We start from the raw sequence: 21,651 nt of genomic DNA on the forward strand, positions 1-21,651 counted from the left end.
GGAATTTTTTCTTGTATTTTCTTGTATTCACGCAGTTTCTTTGAAACTTGTGAATTGCGTCAAAATAAATGAAATCAAAATTCACAACCATTAAATGATTTGTTTGCTTTGAACAAAGAAGGAAGAGCTTTGTACCAGATTCACAAAATTCGCGGGACGTGAAAACATTGTAACATATAATTTACTATTCATTCCGTCATTGGTAGTAATGACGCAATGATAACAAACCATAGCACACGCAAATCAAGATCAAGGACAGAAACTATCACTTTCAAATGCTCTTTTACTTGTGTCAAACTGCAAGTAAATAGACAATCAAGCATCTTAAATTAGTCATTTGTCATTCACTTGAATTCATAGCGTTCTGTTTCTTGATAACCAATAACCAATCAAAATTCACAACCATTAAATGATTTGTTTGCTTTGAACAAAGAAGGAAGAGCTTTGTACCAGATTCGTTTTAATTACTTTGAAATACTTCATAACTTGTGGCAAATTGCAAGTAATAAGACTATCAATCATTTTCAATTGGTCATTGAACGCTATGAATTCTTCTTTTGAATTCGTGTAGCGTTCTCTTTCTTGAAAACCAAATATTTTGTATTACCTTGCACTAAAATTTTACGGTTTTACTTGGGGAACAGGTTCAAACCCGTTTTCAATGTGATGGTACGATTTACCCAATAACGGATTTCTTTTATTTTGTCGTACCTTCCACGGATTTCTAGTGAGTAACCAAATCGACCATATTTACACAACAAATCAAAATAATTTCTTCTCCTTGTAGAAAACATCGAAAATACTTGCTCGATGTTTCTTTTACGTCGTTACTTGCCAAATACCGAATTTACTACATATTCAATGAAACTTTCATAATGGGCTAATTCGATTTCATCACCTTTATAATGTAAAGACTCATTACACAGACTTTATCGATATTAAAACCAAATTGTCTACTTTAATCTTAATTTCTAAAGTCAGGGTATGGAATAACTATTTTCTTCTATTCGCGCAGTTTCTTTTAAACTTGACAATTGCGTCATAATAAGAAATGACATCAAAATTTACAGTCATTAAATGATTTGTTTCCTTTGAACAAAGAAGGAAGATCTTTGTACCAGATTCACAAAATTCGCGATGTGTGAAAACATTACTACATATAATTTACTATAGGCCCTACATTGCGTCATTGGTAGTAATGACGCAAAGATAACAAACCATAGGACACGCAATTAGAGACCAGGAAGACAAAAGGCATTTGAATTGTTCTATTAGTCAAATACTTTGATACTAGTGGCAAACTGCAAGTAATTAAACTATCAAGAATTTTCAATAATTGGTCATTTATCATTCACTTGAATTCATAACATTCTCTTTCTTGAAAACCAATTATTTCGTTTACCTTGCACGAAAATTTGACGGTTTTACATCTTGAACTGATTATCTTGTTAAACCAGTTTCCATTTGTTACTTGTTTACTTCTTTAGCTATTTTTACATACAGGTCAATCAATCAAGCTCCTCCACTCATAATCGAAAAAAAAATGTGAAGATTGACGTTTTATCGCAAAAAGAAAAGCGCGAAACGGTGACGAAGTCTACTCAGACCATTAACACAAACTCTCCTTGCAGAACACATCGAAAATACTTGCCCGATGTTTCTTTACTTTGCGTCATTACCGTCAAATACCCAATTTACTGGATATTCGATGAAACTTTCATAATGGGCTAATTCGACTTTCATAATGGGCTAATTCGATTCATCACCTTCATAATGTAAAGACTCATTACACAGACTTTATCGATAGTAAACCAAATTGTCCACTTTGAACTTAATTTGTAAAATTAATATATGGAGTCGCTATTTTCTTCTATTTACGCAATTTCTTTTAAACTTGTGAATTGCGTCATAATAATAGGTATTATTGCATCAAAATTCACAACCATTAAATGATTTGTTTCCTTTGAACAAAGAAGGAAGACCTTTGTACCAGATTCACAAAATTCGCGGTGTGTGAAAACATTGCTACATATAATTTACCATAGGCCCTACATTGCGTCATTGGTAGTAATAACGCATAGATAAGAAACCATAGGACACGTAATTAGAGATCAAGAAGACAAAAGGCATTTCATTCGTTCTATTACTTTCAAATACTTTGGTACTTGTGGCAAACGGCAAGTAATTCGACTGTCAAAGCATCTTAAATTGTAAATTGGTCAATTACAATTCACTTCAATTCATAACATTCTCTTTCTTGAAAACGAATCATTTCGTTTACCTTGCACGAAAATTTGACGGTTTTACATTGGAAAGGGGTTCAAACCCGTTTTCAATGTAATGTACGATTTACCCAATGACAGATTTCTTTTATTTTGTCGAACCTTCCCCTGATTTCTGGCGCGTAACAAAGTAGAAGAAATTGACAGAACGAAACAAATCAATTTTCTCTCCTTAAGGAACACATCGAAAATGCTTGCTCGATGTTTCTGTCCGCGTCATTACTGTAAAATTCAAAATTTGCAGGAAGTTCAGGGAAACTTTCATAAAACGCTAATTCGATTTCATGACCATTACATCAAACTCCCTAACGCAAGTATGGAACGTGGAAAATGGAATGAGGAAAAAGAGAAAAATGAGAAAAAAACCTTTCAGATTGAGAAGATATTCACCAAAGGCGGATTGTTACGATAGGATTAAATGATTTGTTTCCTTTGAACAAAGAAGGAAGACCTTTGTACCAGATTCACACAAATCGCGCAATTTCGTATATTAAGAATGTAGAGACTCATTACACGGACTAATTTCGTTTTGAAACATCGTGGCCCAAACTGTCTACTTTGATCTAAAGCTGTATAATTGCATAAACTGTAAGGAGACAGACTTGACTAGCATTCATGCTATTTTCTGGTTCCTATTATCCTCGTTTTTTTTTTTTATGTAACTGATACTATTAACCTGTACAATGATTGTTATTGCATGTTTCTTTACTTTGCGTTGTTACTACTAAATACCCAATTTTACAGGAAATTCAATGAAACTTTCTAATGGGCTAATTCGATTTCATCACCGTTATAACGTAGAGACTCTACACAGACTAAACATTATCGTGAACCAAATTGTCTACTTTGATCTTAATTTGTAAAATGAGGATATGGAATCACTATTTTCTTCTATTCACGCATTTTCTTTTAAACTTGTGAATTGCGTCATAATAAGAAATGACATCAAAATATACAATCATTAAATGATTTGTTTCCTTTGAACAAAGAAGGAAGACCTTTGTACCAGATTCACAAAATTCGTGGAGTGTCAAAACATTGTTACAGATAATTTACTATACTTTCTTTTAATTTGTGAATTCCGCTGTAATAAAAAATCATATCAAAATTGACAATTGACTAATTTGTTTCTTTTTAACAAAATAGCTTTGTAATTAGATTGATAAAATTGGCGGGATTTTTGGAAATCATTTACAAAACATTTAGTCATTGTAAGTAATGACGCAAACATAAGTCCATAGGACACGCGATTAAAGATGAAGAAGAAAAAGGCATTGATTCGTTCTATTACTTTCAAATACTTTGATACTTGTGGCAAATTGCAAGCAATAAGCATCTTCAATTGGTGATTTATTATTCACTTGAATTCATTGCGTTCTCTTTCTTTAAAACCAAATATTTTGTATACATCGCACTTAAATCTAACGGGTTTACATTGGGAACGGGTTCAGACACGTTTTCAATGTGATATACGATTTACCCAATAACGGATTTCTTAAATATGCTGTCGAACCTTGATTTCTAGTGAGTAACCAAATCCACAAAATTTACAGAACAAATCAAAGGAACTTTTTTCTCCTTGTAGAACACATCGAAAATACTTGCCCGATGTTTCTTTACTTTGCGTTGTTACTGCTAAATACCCAATTTACTGGAAATTCAATGAAACTTTCATAATGGGCTAATTCGATTTTATCACCGTTATAATGTAGAGACTCTACCCAGACTAAACATTATCGTGAACCAAATTGTCTACTTTGTCATCTTTGATCTACTTTGATCTTTGATTTGTAAAATCAGGATATGGAATCACTTCTTTGAAACTTGTGAATTGCGTCACAATAAGAAATGACATCAAAATTCACAACCATTAAATGATTTGTTTTCTTTGAACAAAGATGGAAGACCTTTGTACCAGATTGACAAAATTCGCGGGGTGTCAAAACATTGCTACATATAATTTACTATAGGCCCTACATTGCGTCATTGGTAGTAATGACGCAAAGATGAGAAACCATAGGACACGCAACTCAAGATCAAGAGGACAAATGGCATTTGATTCGTTCTATTACTTTCAAATACTTTGATACTTGTGGCAAACTGCAAGTAATTAAGACTATCAAGCATCTAAAAATTGGTCATTTATAATTCACTTGAATTCATAACATTCTCTTTCTTGAAAACCAATTATTTCGTTTACCTTGCACAATAATTTGACGGTTTTACCATTGGAATCGGGTTCAAACCCCTTTTCAATGTAATGTACCATCTACCCAATAACGGATTTCTTTTACTTAGTCGAAACATCCCCGGAATTCTAGCGAGTAACAAAGTAGAAGAAATTGACAGAACGATTCAAAGGAATTTTCTCTCCTTAAGGAACACATCGAAAATGCTTGCTCGTTATTTCTGTCCGCGTTATTAATGTCATATACAAAATTTGCAGGAAATTCAGGCAAAATTTAATAAAACGCTAATTCGATTTCATCGCCGTTATATCAAACTCCCTTACGCAAGTATGGACCGTACAAGTTTCTGAGGAAAAAGCGTTTAAACCTGTCAGATTGAGAAGAAATTAACCAAAGGCAAATTGTACGAGTTGGTGTTATTGGGTAGATTTCGTCAGTTATTCGTCGTTATTTGCTGCTTTTTGCGATAAAACGTCAATCTTCACATTTTTTCCGATTTTGAGTGGAGGACTTTGCTTGAGATACCTGTATGTAGAAATGATTGAAGCAGTAAACACGTAACAAATCTAAACTGGTTTAACAAGAGGTAGGATTGTTCGATTTCTAATTGTTACACCAATTTAAAGTAATTTGGAGAAAGTAGCACAATATCGTATATCAAGAATGTAGAGACTCATTACACGGACTAATTTCGTTTTGAAACATCGTGGCCCAAACTGTCTACTTTGATCTAAATCTGTATAACTGCATAAACTGTAAGGGGCCAGATTTGACTAGCATTCATGCAATCTTCTAGTTCCTATCATCCTCGTTTTTTTTTTTATGTAACTGATACGACTATAAACCTGTACAATGATTGCTATTGCATTGGATAATAAAATTCGTTCATTCATTCAGTCATTCAAAATTTTCATTTTATTTGTGAATTCCGCTATAATAAGAAATTCACAATTGAATGATTTGTTTCTTTTGAACAAAATAGCTTTGTAATGACATTGTTAAAATTGGCGGGATTGTTGGAAATCATTTACAATACATTGCGTCATTGTTAGTAATGACGCAAACATAAGAGATCATAGGACACGCAATTAAAGATCAAGAAGAAAAAAGGCATTTGATTCGTTCTATTACTTTCTAATACTTCGGTACTTTGGTAAATTGAAAGTAATAAGCATCTTCATTCACTTGAATTTATAGCGTTCTCTTTCTTGAAAACCAAATATTTTGTATACCTTACAGTTAAATTTAACGGTTTTACAGTGGGAACGGGTTCAGACCCGTTTTCAATGTGATATACGATTTACCCAATAACGGATTTCTTTTATTTTGTCGAACCTTCCACGGATTTCTAGTGAGTAACCAAATCGACGAAATTTACACAACAAATCAAAATAATTTTCTCTCCTTGTAGAACACATCGAATATACTTGCCCGATGTTTCTTTACTTTGCGTTGTTACTGCTAAATACCCAATTTAAAGGAAATTCAATGAAACTTTCATAATGGGCTAATTCGATTTCATCACCGTTATAATGTAGAGACTCATTACACGGACTAAACATTATCGTGAACCAAATTGTCTACCTTGATCTTGATTTGTAAAATCAGGAGATGGAATCACTATTTTCTTGTATTCGCGCATTTTCTTTGAAACTTGTGAATTGCGTCATAATAAATGAAATCAAAATTCACAACCATTAAATGATTTGTTTGCTTTGAAGAAAGAAAAAAGAGCTTTGTACCAGATTCACAAAATTCGCGTAATGTGAAAACATTGTAACATATAATTTACTATTCATTCCGTCATTGGTAGTAATGACGCAATGATAAGAAAAAATAGCACACGCAAATCAAGATCAAGGACAGAAACTATCACTTTCAAATGCTGTTTCACTTGTGTGAAGCTGCAAGTAAATAAACGATCAAGCATCTTAAATTAAGTCATTTGTCATTCATTGGAATTCATAGCGTTCTGTTTCTTGATAACCAATTATTTCGTATACCTTGAACGAAAATTTAACGGTTTTACATTGGGAACGGGTTGAAAACCGTTTTCAATGTAATGTCCGATTCACGCAGTAACGGATTTCTTTTATTTTGTCGAACTTTGCACGGAAATCGACAGAACAAATACAAGGAATTTCCTCGCCTTGTAGAACACATGGAATATATTCGCCCGATGTTTCTTTACTTTGCGACGTTACTGCCAAATACCCAATTTAATGAAAATTCAATGAAACTATCATAATGGGCTAATTCGATTTCATCGCCGGTATAATGACGAGACTCATTACACAGACTAATATCGTTTGAAAACATTGTCGTGAACCAAATTGTCTACTTTGATCTGAATTTGTAAAATCAGGCTATAGAATCACTATTTTCTTGTATTTATGCAGTTTCTTTTAAACTTGTGAATTGCGTCATAATAAGAAATGAAAACAGAATTCACAATAAAAATGATTTGTTTCCTTTCAACAAAGAAGAACTTTGTATCAGCTTCACACAATTCGCATTGTGTGATAACATCGTTACATAATTATGATTTACTATACATTGCGTATTTCTTTCATTTTGTCGAACCATCCACGGATTTCTACTGAGTAACCATATCGACGAAATATACATAAATCAAAATAATTTTCTCTCCTTGAAGAACACATCGAAAATAATTACCCGATGTTTCTTTACTTTGCGTCGTTACTGCCAAATACCGAATTTACTGGATATTCAATGAAACTTTCATAATGGGCTAATTCGATTTCATCACCGTTATAATGTAAAGACTCATTACACAGACTTTATCGATATTAAACCAAATTGCCTACTTACATTACACGGACTAAACATTATCGTGAACCAAATTGTCTACTTTGATCTTGATTTGTAAAATCAGGATATGGAATCACTATTTTCTTGTATTCGCGCAGTTTCTTTGAAACTTGTGAATTGCGTCCTAATAAATGAAATCAAAATTCACAAAAATTAAATGATTTGTTTGCTTTGAACAAAGAAGGAAGAGCTTTGTACCAGATTCACAAAATTCGCGGGATGTGAAAACATTGTAACATATAATTTACTATTCATTCCGTCATTGGTAGTAATGACGCAATGATAAGAAACCATAGCACACGCAAATCAAGATCAAATACAGAAACTATCACTTTCAAATGCTGTTTTACTTGTTCTTCTTGCTTGTGGTCTGTCTGTCTGATCCGTCATCTTGAGTCTTATGCAGTGAAGACTGCGTCCCTCAGCCAGGACCTGGCAGCAGGGGCGAGGCTACGGAGGGCAGTCCATCCTCCCGCCAGGCGATGGATGGTGCAGTCCTCTACCAGGTGATCTGCTGTCTGTATTTCCCCGCAGTCGCATCTGTCTGTCTCTGAGAGTTTCCACTGGTGCAGGCATGCTTGGAAGCGCCCGACTCCAGTGCGGAGTCGATTAAGGCGACACCAGTCCTTTCGTGGGAGGTCGCAGCCAGAGGGATGAGATCTAAGTGGCAGCATGTTAGTGAGTCTGCCTGCAGGCTGTTGCTCCTTCCATTTGTTTTTTAGCCAGGCCTTCCGACTGAGGTTCCTGTTCTCTGAGGAGAGGGCTTGTGCAGTCCTGATAAAAGGCTTCCTGCTTTTGAGACGCTGTCTAGGGAGGGCAGCGTGCATCTTTTTGTGGAGGGGATGGTGTTCTTCCGTGGCAGCCTTCAGTGCTGCCTGTCTAGTAGTGGCTTCTCTTCTGAGGTGATGGGGTGGAATGCCTGCTAGCACAGGGAGCTGGTGGGTGGGGATTGGTTTCAGGCAGCCTGTGATGGTGCGCAGAGCAGAGTTGAGTTGGGTGTCCACTCTCTTGGTATGGCAGGTACGCCCCCAGGCAGAGACACAGTATTCCGCTGGAGTGTAGACAAGGGCGAGGGCGGTGGAGCGGAGGGTGGTAAAATCAGCTCCCCAGTCATGGCCGCATAGTCTGCGTATAGAAGGCACACTCTGGCAGATGCTTTCCCAGCTACATTCAGTGCATGGTGACGGAAGGTGAGTGAGCGGTCGAGTTTCACTCCGAGGTAAGTTGGAGTAGCACAGAATGGAAGATTGGTTCCTTGAAGTTTGACATGGAGTTGGCGGTCTGCTTCCTTGTTGTTTAGGTGGAACACAGAAGAGATGGTCTTTTGTGCATTAAGTTTTAGCCGCCATTGGTGGTAGTAGGTCTGCAGAGTCTGTATATCTTGGGTGAGGATGTGTTCAGCTTCTTCAAAGGAGTTTGATGTGGAGAGAATAGCCAGGTCATCAGCGTAGGCATATTTAGAGCTGCTGATGTGGGGGATATCTGCTGTGTACAGGTTGAAGAGTGCTGGTGCAAGAACCGAGCCTTGGGGGACGCCGTTCTTGAGGGTCCTAGTTCTGCTGGATGCGCCGTCAATGATTGCTTTGAAGCAGCGGTCTGAGATGATGTTTGTGATGACTTGGACCATCTGTCTGTCTTGTAGTGCTTGATGGAGCTTGAGGGTAAGTCCTCGATGCCAGACTGTGGCACAGGGGTGGCACAGGAGTGGCACAGCAACTGACCTCCACGTGGTCCATCCTGGAAACGTTCGACGTCCGACGGCTAACGAGTTGCATGCCTTTCGGTCTCCTGACCTGATCTGATCTCCTTGAGACACCCGAGTCTCTGTACACGCTACTACTAGCCTGTTCATCGAGGAACTCTTGTGAACTCCTTTGTAAATATTGTATATATTGTTCCAATTTGTGTATATTATTGCATGACCTCACATGAAAACGCCTACTCCTGGGGTCTTACAACTCAACGTAGAGGGCCTCACTCCTGCAAAGAGAGATGTCATACATCATCTTGCCTCGCGGCATGAAACACTTGTGATCCTCCTCCAAGAGACACATCTCTTAGACTCAGACAAGCCCTGTGCCAGCATTCCAGGCTTCCAGGCTTATTTCTACTTGCCTTTACAGGCAGCCGGGATCATGGTATTGCGACATATGTGAAATCCTGTGTGAAAGACTGCAGCGTCGTTGCCACCTGCGCCGAGAACGCTTCCGTCCAATGGCACCACATCAAGGTGCAAGGCCTTCACATCATCAATGTCTATAAACCTCCTCCTACACAGCTTGTCGCCAATGGCCTTCCCCACGCACCGTCTCCGGTCCTGTATGCCGGCGACTTCAACTGCCAGCACACTGACTGGGGATATAATTACTGCACCTCGAATGGCGAAGAGCTATGCAACTGGGCTTCAGAACTCGACCTTAACCTGCTATTTGACAGACGTCAACCTGCCACCTTCTACTCCCGTCGATGGGACTCCTCAACCAACCCAGACCTTGCATGGTGGCAAAGTGATTCCTCTGAGGCCCCTGAAAGACTAGTGCTGGACAGCTTTCCTCACAGCCACCATAGACCTATCATTATCAGAGGCACACCCCTAGTGACTCCAACCATGACACGCCCAGCAAAAAGATGGAACTTCCGCAAGGCAAACCGGAACATCTATAAGGAAGAGACAGATAACCTAGCAGCCAATCTTCCTTGCCCATGGACCACGGACATCAACAAGGCATATAGTGCCTTCCTCCAGGCAGTCAGTTCTTCATCAAAAGCAACCATCCCACGAGGCTGTCGGAAAGAGTACATCCCTGGATGGGACGAGGAGTGTGAACGGCTCCACAAGACTCTCCAAAACTCACCAAATGCTGAAATTGCTGCAGAGGCGGCAGCCCAGCTGAAGTCCCACCTTGACGATACACGGAAGGCACGCTGGCGGGAAGCCTGTGAGAGCATCGACTTTACGCACTCAAGCCGGAAAGCTTGGCAACTAATCAACAGACTCACTGGGAGGACAACCAAGAAAAAGGCCTGCCCCGTCACGCCAGATGCAATAGCGCGAACTCTCATCAACAACTCAAGATACCCTTTCCCTGACAAGAACTTCTCCCGCGATGTTAACAACAAACTGAAAGAAATGAGAAACAGTCCATCTGCTGATCGTGATCTCACAGCAGCCTTCACCATCTCCGAAATGAAACAAGGACTAGGCACTCTCAAGCATGGGAAAGCCCCTGGCCCTGACAACATCCACCCAGAACAACTGCTACACATTGGCCCTCGCCTCAATGACTGGCTCAGACACTTTATGTCACGATGCCTCTCTGATGCCAAAGTCCCCGTGCTGTGGAAGAAGGCCACTGTTGTAGCCATTCTAAAGCCGAACAAACCCAGAAATGACCCTAAGAGCTACCGCCCCATCTCACTCCTGTCGGTGCCCCTGAAACTGTTCGAACGACTCATTCTAAACAGGATAGAGCCTATCCTTGAGCATTTAATACCAGATAAACAAGCAGGCTTCAGGAAAGGGCGTAGCACTGAAGACCAAGTGCTTGCAGCAACCAACCAAATCGAAGCTGCCTTCGAGGACAGGAAGAAATGTGGAGCTGTATTTATTGACCTGTTTTACGTGTGTCAAACTGCAAGTAAATATAAAACTAAACTTGTGAATTGCGTCATAATAACAAATGAAAACAGAATTCACAATAAAAATTTGTTTCCTTTCAACAAAGAAGAGCTTTGTATCAGCTTCACAAAATTCGCATTGTGTGATAACATCGTTACATAATTATAATTTACTATTATACATTGCGCATTTCTTTTATTTTGTCGAACCTTCCACGGATTTCTAGTGAGTAACCAAATCGACGAAATATATACAAATCAAAATAATTTTCTCTCCTTGAAGAACACATCGAAAATAATTGCCCGATGTTTCTTTACTTTGCGTCGTTACTGCCAAATACCCGAATTTACTGGATATTCAATGAAACTTTCATAATGGGCTAATTCGATTTCATCACCGTTATAATGTAAGGACTCATCACACAGACTTTATCGATATTAAACCAAATTGCCTACTTTAATGTTAATTTGTAAAGTTAGGATATGGAATCGCTATTTTCTTGTATTCACGCAGTTTCTCTGAAACTTGTGAATTGCGTTATAATAAATGAAATCAAAATTCACAACCATTAAATGATTTGTTTCCTTTGAACAAAGAAGGAAGAGCTTTGTACCAGATTCACAAAATTCGCGGGGTGTGAAAACATATAATTTACTAGTCATTCCGTCATTGGTAGTAATGACGCAATGATAAGAAACCATAGGACACGCAAATTCAGATCAAGGAGAGAAACTATCACTTTCAAATACTGTTTTACTTGTGTCAAACTGGAAGTGAATAGACTATCAAGCATCTTAAATTAGTCATTTGTCATTCACTTGAATTCATAGCGTTCTGTTTCTTGATAACCAATTATTTCGTATACCTTGAACGAAAATTTAACGGTTTTACATTGGGAACGGGTTGAAAACCGTTTTCAATGTAATGTCCGATTCACGCAGTAACGGATTTTTTTTATTTTGTCGAACTTTGCACGGAAATCGACAGAACAAATACAAGGAATTTCCTCTCCTTGTAAAACACATGGAATATATTCGCCCGATGTTTTTTTACTTTGCGACGTTACTGCCAAATACCCAATTTACTGAAAATTCAATGAAACTAACATAATGGGCTAATTCGATTTCATCGCCGGTATAATGACGAGACTCATTACACAGACTAATATCGTTTGAAAACATTGTCGTGAACCAAATTGTCTACTTTGATCTGAATTTGTAAAATCAGGCTATAGAATCACTATTTTCTTGTATTTATGCAGTTTCTGTTAAACTTGTGAATTGCGTCATAATAAGAAATGAAAACAGAATTCACAATAAAAATGATTTGTTGCCTTTCAACAAAGAAGAGCTTTGTATCAGTTTCACAAAATTCGCGGTGTGTGATAACATCGTTACATACAATTTACTATACATTGCGTCATTGGTAGTAATGACCAAAAGATAAGAAACCATAGAACTCGCAATTCAAAATCAAGAAGAAAAAAGGCATTTGATTCGTTCTAATTACTTTGAAATACTTCATTACTTCTGGCAAATTCCAAGTAATAAGGCTATCAAGCATTTTCAATTGGTCATTGAACGCTGTGATTTTTTTTTTTTAATTCGTAGCGTTCTCTTTCTTGAAAACCAAATATTTTGTATTACCTTGCACTAAAATTTAACGGTTTTACATGGGGAACGGGTTCAAACCCGTTTTCAATGTGATGTACGATTTACCCAATAATGGATTTCTTTTATTTTGTCGAACTGTAATGTATATTTAGGATATTTTGGGGATAACTTCCTGTTCATTAACAACTCAACTTAAATTCCGTTATTTTTGTAAACTCACCTCAGAATATAACACCAAGATTATTTACTATTAATTTCCTGTCGTTAATTACGCTTGTTTTACATCAAGGCGTCATTCAATCACCCTTGTAACAACCCTTCTTTGTCCCTGGTTTAATTACCCAAAGATTACATACACACACCTTGTGAACCACCAGACTCTTTGTCTGCCCCTTATCTTATAATACTTCCTCCTCCACAAAAGAATCCCCCTCTTTTAATTGGTCAAACATCACTCCTTAGGACAACCCCTTTGGTCACTCCTTTTAGTTATCCCCTTTTGATTGGTTGTCTTACCAAAATTCTCACCCATCACCCATTGAACATTTCCAAGTTTGGTGTGCTTTCCAAGGCCCCAAGAGGGATCATGATTTCGACATCAGAGAGTCAACCTCTACTTGATATTGCTCTCTCTCCTGCATCTTGATACTTCTATATTTTACTTTGATGTACATACTCGTCATTTAACTTGTCATTGAACTTCATCATGATATTTCTGAACGATTGTGAATAAACACTTTGCATCGATGAAATGTACCAAAACTGTACCTGAGCTCCTTTATTTCTGCTTCATAATAACATTTCAAATGTAACACCACCCGTTACATTACATGGTGGAGAACCCGGCTTGAATTCATCGCAGAAACATCGAGGAGAATCCGGTTTCTTTGAGTTGACAGCTACGAGAACAAGGAAACACTGCTGATCAACATCAACATCAGGTGCTGCTAAGCAAAACAAAGTTGTGGAGAACTGCCATCTATAACCAATAAAGGGAGCAAAGTTTCATTTTCCCAGGACCAATAAATTTTTGTCTTGCTGTATATTGTGGATGTCAAAGACTAATTGACGAAACTTATCATTGCACAATTTGCCAGCTCTGAGACAATTCTTCACCAGAACCGCTGCATTCACATTTAGCAACCATTTTTTGCCTGACTGAATTTTAATTTCAACAAAACATTGCCATTCGATGACGAACCATCCTCCAGAACCGAAGATGATTGATACCGACGACCCAGACGACGAACTACCCTTAACAGGATTGACAGACTGACCCACCCGGCCACCACTGATGACAACCAGACTTGCAAGACGACGCCCCACTAAAAATCCCGCGACGACAACCGTCTGACGATAACACCGCCCACCAGCATTGCTTTGGCGCGCGACATAATCAACTCAACCCCAACAACGGACGACGACTACCGCTACCCACAGAAAATTTGTAGAGGACATAGACACTTGGAATTAATAATTAATCCCTGGAATTTATTTTTCTGAACCGTGACACTTTGATTCGAACACATTTATTGCCTTTTTTTATCATTTTTTGCTTAAATTTTACATTGTTTCGACACATCCTTGGCATCCTATGCATCAACATTTGTCAAATCCTTCATTATGACCGGTAAGTGAAACACGCTTTCATTGTTCCAATTTGAATGAGAGCGAGCATGAAAGTGGAGTATGGAGTATATAAATTGGCTAGATTATTGGCAGTCTGCACTAACTTTTAAGATAGGCTATACCATTGGATGCTGCACTCACTAGAGATAAAGTCAATGGTATAATTTTACTCTTTTTTTTCAACAATCAAGAGTTTTTTGTTCTGTTTCTAGATAAATCACCACCAGCATGGTTCAACAACATAATATCCTTTCATTTCCACCATGTAACAATGATGTAAAATGTGTCCTACCATAAAACTAACAGACCCAATTAGGTTTCCACTGAACCCAGACTTGACGACAGACAGAATTAAATGCAATGTGCCTCCAAGGACCATTGCCCAGAGAAGAACTACTTCGAACTGTTCACCCCTAACACTCTTGGCCATAAATAACATCATTGTAGCTGGACAGCTCAAACAATAATAGTGTGAAGTCGACAAGATTTTGCACTAACAAAAAACAAAAAAATAAGAAAAAATAAAAGCTGCACATCCCATGCAGCCCACCATTTATTTCATCACGTTTCATGACAAAAGACAAGTTGACCAGTTCATGACTGCCTCCTCGGGCAATATTAATACGACTTAACTTAGAGGTTGGACAAAGGATAGTACAAGAGTACTAACTATACAGACCTAATTAGAGAAAACAATAATAGAAGACTGACCAATTCTCGTGATTATTGTATAACATGTAAATAGTCTCATGTATCCCTTTTTTTTCTCTAGTAGCATATAGAGTTCCAGGCGAACTATAAAATCATATTGTTATGTTATGTTATGTTATGTTATGTTATGTTCTTATGTTATGTAACTTCCTTTTAGTGTGAAACATAGGCTATGTTAGGATAGCCATCTTATCCATTGAATGTTGACTATGATAATCTTTTGCAAGACAGTATGCTCAGTTTTGAACGATATTAATGATAATGGCATCGATTTGATGTGTAACGAGCTTGAATGTGCACTCGTTTATGATATCAACAAGTTTGAAAGTACTTGTTCAATCGTTCGTCAATTTGACATTAGTATGGGAGAGTATGGAAGTAAACCCTTACTTAACAGGATAGGATTGATAGTGAATTTATTCTATGTTGATTCTTCAATATGAAGTACATGGGCCCCTGTAGAGCCCACTAATGTCAAAATCGCCCACTAATGTCAAAACAACCACTAATGTCATAACACGTCGACGACAAATGTCAAAACAACCACTAATGTCATAACACGTCGACGACAAATGTCAAAATCGGATCAACCACTAATGTCATAACACGTCGACGACAAATGTCAAAATTTCCAAATTTTCTGCAAAATGTCATGACGCGTCACAAGGGCGGATCGAGGAATTCCATGAAGGGGAAGCGCCTTTACAAAATCAAAGGCTGGCGCGACCCTCGGCCCCCCCCCCATTTTCTTATTCTTATTTCTGTTGTGTTCACAAAATAAAGAGAGGGGGGCACTAAAGGGGGATGCGCCCCCTCTCAATCCGCGATTGCGTCAACCGAAAATGTCTAAATCGGGGATTAACCACAATTTAATGTCATAACGCGTCGACCACAGATGTCAAAATTTTCAAACTAACTGCAAATGTCATAACGCGTCACAGGGGTGGATCCAGGAATTCCGTAAAGGAGTGGGGCGCCTTAAAAAAAAATAAAGGCTGGCGTGACCCCCCCCCCCCCATTTTCTTATCTTTATTTCTGTTGTTTTAACATACTATAGTGAGGGGCGCCGGGAACCAGAGGGGGAAGCGCCCCCTCTCGATCCATGATTGCGTCAACCATAAATATCCCAACTCATTGCTTGCATTACAGGGGCGGATCCAGGAATTTCGTAAAGGGGAGGCGGCTTTACAAAATCAAAGGCTAGCGCGACACTCCCCCCTTTCTTATTTTTGTTTCTGTTGTTTTAACCTAATAATATTACAGTGAGGGTGCCAGAGGGGGATGCGCCCCCTCTCGATCCATCATTGCGTCAACCACAAATATCAAAACTCATTGCTTGCATTACGGGGGCGGATCCAGGAATTTCGTAAAGGGGAGGCGGCTTTACAAAATTAAAGGCTACCGCACCCCCCGATATTTTTCTTTTTATCTATGTTGTTTTAACCCCCCCCCCCAAAAAAAAAAAGAAAGAAAAGAAAAGAAAGGGGGCATCAGAGGCCCTGGGGATGCGCCCCCTCTTGATCCATCATTGCGTCAAGCACAAATGACCAAACTCATTGCTTGCATTACAGGGGCAGATTAAGGAATTTCGTAAAGGGGAGGAGTCTTTGCAAAGTAAAAGTCTTGCGCGACCCTCTCCCCTCCCCTATTTTCTTCTTTTTATTTTTGTTGTGTTGACGAAATAAAGAGATTGGGCACTAATGGGGGATGCGCCTCCTCTCAATCCGCGATTGCGTCAACCGCAAATGTCAAAATCGGGGATTAACCACAATTTAATGTCATAACGCGTCGACCACAGATGTCAAAATTGTAAAACTAACTGCAAATGCCATAACACGTCACAGGGGTGGATCCAGGAATTCCGTAAAGGGGAGGGGCGCCTTAGAAAAAATAGAGGCTGGCGTGACCCCCCCCCCCATTTTCTTATCTTTATTTCTGTTGTTTTAACATACTATAGTGAGGGGGAACCAGAGGGGGAAGCGCCCCTCTCGATCGATGATGCGTCAACCACAAATATCCAAACTCATTGCTTGCATTACAGGGGCGGATCCAGGAATTTCGTAAAGGGGAGGCGGCTTTACAAAATAAAAGGCTGGCGCGACCTTCGCCCCCACCCCCATTTTCTTATCTTTATTTCTGTTGTGTTGAAAAAATAAAGAGAGGGGGCACTAAAGGGGAATGCGCCCCCTCTAAATCCGCGATTGCGTCAACCACAAATATCAATATTGGATTAACCACAAATGTCATAACGCGTCACAGGGGTGGATCCAGGAATTCCGTAAAGTGTGGGGGGGGGGGGGCGCCTGTACAAAATCAAAGGCTGCATGGCGCGACTCCTTTTCTTATTTTTGTTTTTGTTGGTTTAACCTAATATAGTGAGCGTGCACGAGAGGGGAAAGCGCCCCCTCTCGATCCATCATTGCTTCAACCACATATGGAAAAGCTCATTACTTGCATTACAGGGGCGGATCCAGAAATTTTGTGGATAAAGGGGAGGCTTCTTTACAAAGTGAAAGGCTCGAGTGATCTTCCCCCTCCCCATTTTCTTCTTTTTATTTCTGTTGTATTGACCAAATAAAGAGATGGGCACTAAAGGGGGATGCGCCCCCTCTCAATTGCGTCAACCACAAGTCACAAGTCAAAATCGGGGATTAACCACAAATGTCATAACACGTCAACCACAAATGTCATAACGCGTCACAGGGGTGGATCCAGGAATTCCGTACGGGGGGGGGGGGGGGGCTTTACAAGATCAAAGGCTGGCGAGACACTCCCCCCCCATTTCTTATTTTAGTTTCTGTTGTTTTAACCTAATTATTATAGTGAGGGTGCACCAGAGGGGGATGCGCCCCCTCTCGATCCATCATTGCGTCAACCACAAATGACCAACTCATTGCTCTCATTACAGGGGCGGATCCAGGAATTTCGTAAAGGGGAGGCGTCTTTACAAAGTCAAAGACTGGTGCGACCCTCCTCCCTCCCCAATTTCTTCTTTTTATTTCTGTTGTCTTGATGAAGTAAAGAGAGGAGGCACTGAAGGGGAAGGGCCCCCTCTAAATCCGCGATTGCGTCAACCGCAAATGTCAAAATCGGAGATTAACCATAAATATCATAACACGTCCCCACATAATAGTCTGTTAAAATTTTCAAACTAATTGCAAATGTCATAACGCGTCACAGGGGTGGATCCAGGAATTCCGTAAAGGGGATGGCCGCCTTTAAAAAATCAAAGGCTTGATTTTCTTATTTTTATTTCTGTTGTTTTAACAAAATATAGTGAGGGGGCACCAGAGGGGGAAGCACCCCCTCTCGTTCCATGATTGCGTCAACCACAAAAATCAAAACTCTTGCTTGCATTACAGGGGCGGATCCAGGAATTCCGTAAAGGGAGGTCACCTTTACAAAATCAAAGGCTGGCGAGACCCCACCCCATTTTCTTATATATTTTTTTTCTGTTGCGTTAACAGAACATAGCGAGCGGGCACCAGAGGGGGATACGCCCCCTCTCGATCCGCGTTTGCGCCAACCGCAAATGTCAAAATTGGATTAACCACAAATGTCATAAGACGTCGACCACAAAAATGTCGAAATTTCCAAACGTACTGAAAATGTCATAACGCGTCACAGGGGCGGATCCAGGAGTTTCGTAAAGGTGAGCCACCTTTACAAAAGGGAGCTTTAGATTTTGACGGGCGGACGTTTGAGCCGACGCTTGCGCTGGACGTTCTCCTCTCCCTGCGTCGTGTGGAAAAGTAGCTTTAGATTACGCTGGGACGCAACGTATAAAAAATAAAATCGCGCCCCCATAAGATCAGTGCATGAAGAAGCTCTCTACGTCGCAAACTGTGCGGACGTGAAAATAGCCCAGTACGCGTAGTGAAAAACTCAGGCGACGCAAGCTAAAAATAGATTGACTTTACGCGCGCTACTGCGCAAGCTCAGAACATGTATTTTTTTCCTTTGAACGTCCGCGCGTCGAAAATCTAAAGCTCCCTAATATTAGAACTGCCGCACCCCCTTTTTTTTCTTTTTATTTCTGCAGTTGTTTAAAAAAAAAAATGAAAGAAGGCAGCAGAGAGGAATGCGCCCCCTCTTGATCCGCGATTGCACTATAGGGGCGGGTCCAGGAATTCCGTAAAGGGGAGACGCCTTTAAAAAATCAAATGCCTGCGCAAGCCACCTCTCCTTTTTTTTTTTTAATTTAGTTTCTATCGTGTTAACGAAAATAGAGACGGGGAGGGGGTATACCCCCCCCCCCTCGACCCGCGACTGCGTCAACCACAAGTTTTTGGCAAATCTCATCGTTTGCATTGCATGGGGCGGAACCAGGAATTCCGTAAAGGGGAGGCCCCTTTACAAAAGATTGCCGCACCCCCATTCTTTTCTTTTCTTTTCTTTTTTCTTACGTTTAAACAAAAGAAATAAAAAGAAAAATAAGGGGGAGGGGGATTGCGCAAGCCTTTCATTTTGAAAAGACGTCTCCCCTTTGCGATTTAAGGAATTCTTGGAAATAACAAAACTAGAACTGCCGCACCCCCACCCTCCATTTTTTCCCATTTTTTTCTATTGTTTTAACTAAAGAAAAAGAAAGAGAGGGAGCACCAGAGGGGGATGCTCCCCCCTCTCGATCCGCGATTGCGTCAACCACAAAATGTCAAAACTCATTGCTTGCATGATATGGGCGGATACAGGAATTCCGTAAAGGGGAGGCGCCCTTACAAAATCAAAGCTGCTGCATCGTTTGCATTACAGGGGTGGATCCAGGAATTCCGTAAAAGGTAGGCACCTCTACAAAATTAAAGGCTTCCTTCCCCCCCCCCATTTTATTTATTTTTGTTGTTTTAACAAAAAAAAAAAAGGGGGGCACCAGAGATGTATCAGTCCCCTCCCAATCCATGATTGCGTCAACCACAAATGTCAAAACTCATTGCTTGCATTAGAGGGGCGGTCCAAGTTCCATAAAGGAGAGAAGCGTTTATAAAATCAAAAAGTTGCGCAAACTGCCTCGCCTTTTTTTTTCATTTAATTTCTTTTGTGTTAACAAAAATAGAGACGAGGAGGGGGTACCGTGTCCCCCTCTAGATCCACGACTGCGTCAACCTCAAGTTAATGGCAAAACCCATTGTTTGCATTACAGGGGGAGGAACCAGGAATTCCGTAAAGTGGAGGCTCCTTTACAAAATTAAAGACTGCCGCTTTAACTGTCCTTTAAACAAAAGAAATAAAAACATATTAATAAGGGGGAGGGGGATTGCGCCAACCTTTCCTTTTGAGAAGACGTCTCCCCTTTACGCTTTACGGAATTCCTGGACCCGCTCCTATAATACAAGCAATGAGCAAGCATTTCTGTTGTTGTTAAAACAACAGAAATGAAAAATAGGGGATGCGGCAGATTTTAAATTTGTAAAGGCTCCTCCCCTTTACAGAATTCCTGGATCCGCCCCTGTAATGCAAGCAATGAGTTTTGACATTTTGTGGTTGACGCAATCGCGGATCGAGACGGGCGCATCCCCCTCTGATGCCCCCTCTATTTTTTTTTTCTTCAAAACAACATAAATGATAAAATGATGGGGTGATGATGCGTCAGGCTTTAATTATGCAAAGGTGCACCCTCTCTCCTTTACCGAATTCCTCGACCCGCCCCTGTAATGGAAGCAATGAGTTTGGCCATTTGTATTTGACGCAATCATGGATCGAGAGGGGGCGCATCCCCCATGGTGCCCCCTCTATATATTTTGTTGAAAACAAGAGAAAATGAAAAGAAGAAAATGGGGTGGTGTCGCGTGAGCCTTTGATTTTGTAAAGGCGCCTCCACTTCACGGAATTCCTGGATACGCCCCTTTAATGCAAGCAATGGGTTTGGTCATTTTTTTTTATGGTTGACGCAATCATGGATCGAGAGGGGGTGCATTCCCCATGGTGCCCTAAAAGAAGAAAATGGGGTGGTGTCGCGCGAGCCTTTGATTTTGTAAAGGTGCCTCCACTTCACGGAATTCCTGGATACGCCCCTGTAATGTAAGCAATGGGTTCAATCATTATATGTGGTTCACGCAATCATGGATCGAGAGGGGGCGCATCCCCCATGGTGCCCGGAAAGAAGAAAATGGGGTGGTGTCGCGCGAGCCTTTGATTTTGTAAAGGCGCCTCCCCTTCACGGAATTCCTGGATACGCCCCTGTAATGCAAGCAATGAGTTTGGTCATTTGTGGTTGACGCAATCATGGATCGAGAGGGGGCGCATCCCCCATGGTGCCCCCTCTATATATTTTATTAAAACAAGAAAAAATGAAAAGAAGAAAATGGGGTGGTGTCGCGCGAGCCTTTGATTTTGTAAACGCGCCTCCCCTTCACGGAATTCATGGATACGCCCCTGTAATGTAAGCAATGGGTTTGGTCATTTGTGGTTGACGCAATCATGGATCGAGAGGGGGCGCATCCCCCATGGTGCCCGGAAAGAAGAAAATGGGGTGGTGTCGCGCAAGCCTTTGATTTTGTAAAGGCGCCTCCACTTCACGGAATTCCTGGATACGCCCCTGTAATGTAAGCAATGGGTTCAATATGTGGTTGACGCAATCATGGATCGAGAGGGGGCGCATCCCCCATGGTGCCTGGAAAGAAGAAAATGGGGTGGTGTCGCGCGAGCCTTTGATTTTGTAAAGGCGCCTCCCCTTCACGGAATTCCTGGATACGCCCCTGTAATGCAAGCAATGAGTTTGGTCATTTGTGGTTGACGCGATCATGGATCGAGAGGGGGCGCATCCCCCATGGTGCCCGGAA

Source organism: Diadema setosum, chromosome 7, assembly GCF_964275005.1.
Source record: "Diadema setosum chromosome 7, eeDiaSeto1, whole genome shotgun sequence".
In the NCBI taxonomy this organism is placed as follows: Eukaryota; Metazoa; Echinodermata; class Echinoidea; order Diadematoida; family Diadematidae; genus Diadema; species Diadema setosum.